At 36.6% G+C, this 6,000-nt stretch overlaps 1 protein-coding gene across 1 annotated transcript in view; it reads left to right on the plus strand.

The window, feature by feature from the left end:
• ZFHX4 (zinc finger homeobox 4) overlaps window positions 1–6,000 on the plus strand; it is a 162,654-nt gene that overhangs the window by 151,206 nt on the left and 5,448 nt on the right.

The following is a 6,000-nucleotide window of genomic DNA, read 5'->3' on the forward strand; positions in this document are numbered from 1 at the left end:
ATTTGAAATATATATTTTACTGGCTATAATTAAGAACCAGAAAGTGAGTCAACCTGAACGTATACAGAAGAATAAAGACTAGGTGGGTCATAGCAGTGTCTCAGAAATACATTAATTATCTGTATCATTACACCCTTAGGTCTCAGAAGTATTCTTTTTCTATAATCATTTTAATACTGATTTCAAATGGCATTTTAGCACAAACGTGGCATAATATTCGATATACATATTAATAAAGCAAAGCATTAAATAATACATATTTTGGATCTTAATTTATGTTCTTTCCAAGGAAAAGTTTTGTTTGTTTTTTGGGTTTTTTTGTTTTGTTTTTTCTTCTTAAGTACCAGGACGTTCAAAACTTCAAGGTCCTCTAGACACAGGAATTCACCTACGTTACACCTAACAGATAATAAACTTACCTTCAAAGTTTAATTCCTAAAAATATGACTTCTGTGATAATTTGCAATTTAGCATTGCTATAAGATTTTTATTTTTGTAGCATCAGTCGTTTCTTGTTATTTAAGTAAATTTAAAACCTTAGAAATATATTGATATTAACTCTATGATTTTCTATCCCCACGCCTACCCCAGGTCTACAATTAAGTTATAACTAAACTATAAAGTCGTTTGAGGCAACCCCAGATGATGAGCCCAATTCTGTGTTCATCAAGAGAAATAGAACTTATGCAGTTTCGATTTTGCGAATAAGAATAGGTATCCAATTATATTGGGTTGAAAAAGCTTGACTGTAGTGCACTAGGCAATCACACAGCCAAACTCACTGTTTTATATGTTATGTAAGCATTACGTATTATGCAAAACAGAAACAAAAAGGTCCTCTTATAACTTCTTCCTTAAAGTACGTTTTATTTTTCAAATTCACAGTGATGTTTTTCATACAAAACAAAGAAAAAACAGCGATGTCTTCCTTTTTTACAAGGACATTTTGACATTATCTAGAATGAGCTCATTGCAAATCCAGAAAGTTTCTAAAACACACTGAACTGTTTTCATTTTCACAAATTGGACTTTTACATAAATTTCAAACTTTTCGATTTCATCTTTCTCTTATAAAATTGCCATGTGATTGTGGGAAGATACTCCTATTTTAACTTTCAGCTTGGGAGACATGAAAACAATGATATCGAATGGCCCCTTGCCAACTGCTGTCTCCTCTGGGTCCCCCGTCCCGAATGACTAATTGGCATTGGAGAGAAGCAGAATCAATCTACACATATGGGAATGTGCTCAAGAACGATTCTGCAGTGGCCCTCCCTGTAACTCTCCATAACTATCATACCAACTACTTTGCCTCTAAGTGGTATTTTGGGCTTAATTATCTGGTGGTTATTCTTGGGGCCTTAAAATGTGAGAGCTATAATTGCATGTTTTGTTTGTGCATTTATATTAAGTCAGATATAATTGTTGTTTTTTTTTTAATGTTTTATTTATTTTTGAGAGAGTGAGAGAGTGCAAGCAGGGGAGGGGCAGAGAGGCAAGGGGACAGAGGATCCAAAGCAGGCTCCTTGCTGACTGCAGTGAGCCCGATGTGGGGCTCAATCTCACGAACTGGGAGATCATGACCTGAGCTCAAGTCAGACACTCAACTGACTGAGCCACCGGGGCGCCCGCAGAAGTAATTGTTTTAAGACTAATGCAGTGCTTGATTTTTTTTTTTGCATATGAATGTGTTAGTCTTCCAGTCCTGTGTCACATATCACTGTGATTATTGACACATAGAAAAAGGTCTTATGTGGAAAAATGCCTAGGATCAGTTATGTAAAATAGAGATTTTTCCACATAATGTCTGATGTGGAAAAGCTCCTATGGGCAGTTATGTAAAATTTACAGTTATGTAAAATATTAAATGAAGTATTATGAAAAATAGAGTATAATTTGACATTTTCCACACACTAGGAACAGTTTAAGTGTCCGCGTTCATCTACAAGTCTGTTTGGATGGCTGCTGAGTGTGTAGCTACCCCTTATACGGCAGCCAAAGCATCTTGTTTTCTCTCCGCTGGATCACAGGCCTTGCTTGTAGAGCGGGTGCTTCCCTGACCGCCCTTCTGATTTGTCACTCTGAAACCGGTACCCAGAGGGCCTATATGAGAGAAGGTGAGAAGGGAGGAGAGAAATGTTTATGAAATACTTAAATAGCCTACCCTTTCTCCTCATTCAACTCACCATAAATATAATTTGCATCCTCCCCCCTGGAAAGGTGGGCTCTGCGTGTAAGTATCAGAGGTGCAGAAGGATGTTGGAGGCATCTCTTCCGTGAGCAGTATAAACGCATGGCGAACTGAGGAATCCGGTGCTATGAACTTGTTGCCTTATTCAATCGTGGGCCAAAACAGACCAGAGAGTGTTACAAAGAGAAAAGGTCCGTGAACGTACTTGCTAGAATTTGCAACTTCTCTTGCATTTGTTCTTGTTTGCTATGGATTTTAAACATTAACACAGCAGAGGTACCAGCAGGACCCTGTCTGAGAACCTCAGTTCCCCCACTTACAGTTCACATCAGTTTTAGGCTAATTTACCTGCGGTGGGTAATGCTGAATCTTTTAATTATCTCATAGGGTGGAGCTGGGGTTCTCCATCTTTCTGTCATCATCTTTCTACTGTGTTATTTGTCATCAAACAAAAATCTCCCTCGCTTTATGGGAGAAGTAGACATACCAGCTAAGTGGAATCAAAAGGAGAAAATGACTTCCTAAGTAGAATATAGCTGTGTTTCTCACATGCCCTGGGCTCTTGCAACCAGCTTGAAATACATATATGAGCAAACTTTGAGCTTATGACATGTTCATCTTGGGCCTACATTAATGGGATTTCACTATAGAAAAAGCTTCATTTTAAGATACCCCATCCCTTTGAAGGCAAACCTGAGGGTTTTCATCCTGAAGAAATCACTAAAAAGGAACTCCACCGAATATGAGATGTGCCATAAAGTAATGTCTGATTCCAAAGGCTACACCCCAAATTTGATTTAAGTTGCAATGCATACGTTCAGTTTTAGTGTTTATCAACCTCGTTTCATCACCCATTTTATTCTATTTTGGGTGGAATGGCTCTTCTGGCTTACCAGCTTTAATGTGTACCTTGCTTCCAACAAATCTTCAAATTATTTAGTCTTTCAAGATCGTAAGAAGGCTCTTTCAGGAATAATATACATCATGCGTGCCTGTTTCCTGAATGATTTCCTGAATGATATTCCGACGCTCTCTTCAGTATTACTAATCACTATTACTCATTTGCTAATAAAATGAATTATTTCCTGCTTAAAAAAATTCCCCATTTGTCCTTTTCTATCGTGACCAGATGCAAAAAGAGCAAGTGGCAATAGAAAAGCACATGCCTGTATACCTGGAAAAAATTAGAAAAAATTAGAAAATTAGAAAAAATTAGAAAAATTTACATTTTGTCCTTTAGGATGTTGGCTTCCTTTGGCATTTTGCTCAAGATGATTAGAAAAATAACTTGATTTTCTATTTTTAACTTATTTACTTTGTCATTTTCAGCAGCGTCTAATTTTTATATCTTCCATTAGTGTTTGGAAATACTGTCTAACTCAATTTCCTTAAATGGAACTTTAGAACATGCCTTTTGCATTTTTCTCATACTTCCATATAATTTACCAGCACATTTGGGGTAAATCTAGATAAGAGTAATTTTAGCACAATTATCTTTGGCCCCATATACATAATAAGTTTTATTTTCACCTCAAAAAGAAATTTTCCCTCTGGGAAACCTAGATCAAGGAAACCTGGGAAAAGAACTATATCTAAGTTCATTGTGAGGCAAGTATTTTCTTCTAAAAGCAGAACTTTCAGGAAGAGGCAGCTGTTTCAGGAGAATCAAACCAAACAAACTAATGATAATAGGAGACTATCTGCAGAAAAATGTTTATCTCTCAGCGAAATTTCAAAGAACTGGAGTAGGAGTAAGGGAACAGGAACGAAACATCTTTAGCACTAGAACTTGGTAACAGACTTGAAAATTACACATGCATTTAGTTTATAGTTGCTACCACTCATTCTGTATCAGTTTTTCTCTTCTGTTTCCGATGTTCATACGTCAGTTGGCTACGGCCTGTTTTACGAGCTTATATTTTTACTGTAGGCCCAATGTTCATTGTTCATTACCCTTCATTTGCATCTCTTCTAAAATGTTTACTTAATAGCCGATTATTTAACTCAGATTACTCCTCAAGATGTTGAATTCCTGAAAACCCCTGCTGGTCTTTGACTATAGGAGTTAGGATTGCTATCACGGTCTTCTAAAAATTTTCATGGCATTTCATTATATGATCTCTCGATAGGAATGCGCAGACCCCATCTGATGGGAAAGGCTGGGTCCACAAGTATTGATCCATTTTGTTTTCTAACTACCACTGCTGTTTTAAGTCTTTTAGTTCCTTAAAATTTCTCATCTTAAATTTTATCATGTCAGACAGGCAAGCCAGCAATTTTCCTAGAGGTAGGGAGCAAAAGCAGTTAGGTGGAGAGAGGTGCAATTGAATATGAAGTCTAGTTGAACTAGACCTAAAACTAAGGCTGGTTTCATAAGTAGGCAAAAGAGGCTGAGTACCAACCAACACAGTATTACTCTAGCAATGCAAGGAAGGTTCTTCTGTCCTTAATAAAGCTCCTTCCACCTGAATCACTCAGGCCTGAAATTCTATAATTAGATATTAATTCCTTTGACTTAATGAATTATCCTCTGTTAAATGGAAAATAGCATTGAATATCCTGAAATCAGAATACTATAGAAACCCCAAATTACTTAACCTAGTGTATAATAAGCCTTTTCAGAAATAGGTATATTCAAATCTTTGGTTCTTTTCTGGCAAATCAAATTTTATAGAGAGGCAAGTGGAAAGAAGCAAGGCCTAGTAGTGTAGGAATGAAGGCAAGGGACTTGAGGGTTTAGGTGCCCCCCAAACAACTCCATTGCTTCACAGTGTTCTTAGGGCTGGTCTATGTCCCATGAATCTAAGAAGCCTATCACACCAAACTGGATTAAAGATTCAAGAATTCATTCATTCATTCCTACCATTCCTCTACAAATCTTAAACCATTTTCATTTAAATGTGTTTCCAGTGTGACAACCATTCTTCTGTAAAATGTAAATACTTGCTATCAGTTTCTCCTGGAATACAATGTTATTTTCAAGTTCTTTCTTTCTTTCTTTCTTTCTTTCTTTCTTTCTTTCTTTCTTTCTTTCTTTTTTCATTTTAAGTATTTGTATTTTTTAACTTTTGAAATTAATTCAATTAGACAGGAACTTTGAGTGGCAGCTATAAAATTTAGTTTCCCCAAACCACATCTCCCATTGAGTCATAGATTTCTCTCTGTCAAGTCACCTAACAGCTTTCAGATTCAATTTTCTTACTTAAAAAAAAAAAAAATGGAATTTTTAGCATCTGTCCCCACTTACCATTGAGGATATCGGGAAACTGTTCTCTGACATGATGGAAATTCCTTAGAGATTATCACTGATGCAACTACAGAAATTATTCCAAAGCAAGTCAGAGAAGAGTTGGGTGTGGTAAGGTTACAAAGAAGAGCAGCCAGTAAGAAGCTAGGCTAATTGACAGTAATATGATAATGATTAGGGTCAAGCTGAGAGTGATGTTGAGGGCTTCAGCATATCTTGAACGTTAAGCCTAAGAAAGCTTTCTCAGCTGGGCGAAGAAGTCTAATCAAAGTTTTTTTTCCTAGCTGAAGAAATAGAAGCATGCAGTTTTTTTTACCACTTGTTTTCCTTTCTTTCTTCCTTCGTTTCCCCTTCCTTCCTCCCGTCCTCCCTTCCTCCCTCCCTTCCTTTCTTTCCTCTTTTCTTTTCCTTTTTCTTTTTTTCTCTTCTCTTCTCTTTTTTTTCTTTTCTTTTCTCTTCTTTCCCCCAAATGTTGCATTTAGCATAGAGGCAAGACTGAACAATATTAAAAAGGTGGTTGTCTTAAATCTACGATCATTTTCTCCACAGTTGTACACTAATA

This window comes from Neofelis nebulosa, chromosome 14 (assembly GCF_028018385.1).
Source record: "Neofelis nebulosa isolate mNeoNeb1 chromosome 14, mNeoNeb1.pri, whole genome shotgun sequence".
NCBI lineage: Eukaryota > Metazoa > Chordata > Mammalia > Carnivora > Felidae > Neofelis > Neofelis nebulosa.